At 57.1% G+C, this 401-nt stretch overlaps 1 protein-coding gene across 1 annotated transcript in view; it reads left to right on the top strand.

Moving 5' to 3' along the window:
• ZFP64 (ZFP64 zinc finger protein) overlaps nucleotides 1-401 on the top strand; it is a 14,998-nt gene that overhangs the window by 3,242 nt on the left and 11,355 nt on the right. The gene's annotated exons all lie outside the window — the stretch shown is intronic.

Below are 401 nucleotides of genomic sequence, written 5' to 3'. Positions count from 1 at the left end.
ATTTATGAAAAGTAATCAGACTGGAATTCAGTTTATTTGTCACGAAGCGCCCGCCCGATGATCAGCGACCGTCCACAGATGCCACCAGTGTTGTCGGCGGCACGGGGAAGATGCCAGGGAGCGCGCTGCCAGTCTCGAGGGGTGCACATGCACCCCCTACGCACCGCCAATGCCTTTTATTCGACCGACGGAGCCATTGCAACAACAGAAATAGATATATTTTTTTTTTGTTGCAATGTCTCAGGGGAATAAAAGGTATCCTTCCTGACCGAAAGCGGCAGCTGTTAGCAGTGCTACCCCAGCTTCCCCGCGCACCGCCTTTCCCGGCGTCCAGATGCGCTTGCAAACAGGGGCGGGGAAGGGAAAGCAACCGGCTCCGGCGCCGGGGGCGCAGCGGAGCG

The sequence above is a fragment of the Alligator sinensis genome, unplaced genomic scaffold (genome assembly GCF_000455745.1).
Source record: "Alligator sinensis unplaced genomic scaffold, ASM45574v1 scaffold115_1, whole genome shotgun sequence".
In the NCBI taxonomy this organism is placed as follows: domain Eukaryota; kingdom Metazoa; phylum Chordata; order Crocodylia; family Alligatoridae; genus Alligator; species Alligator sinensis.
The sequence above is the reverse complement of the archived record's forward strand: the minus strand, read 5'-3'. Positions and strand labels throughout refer to the sequence as shown.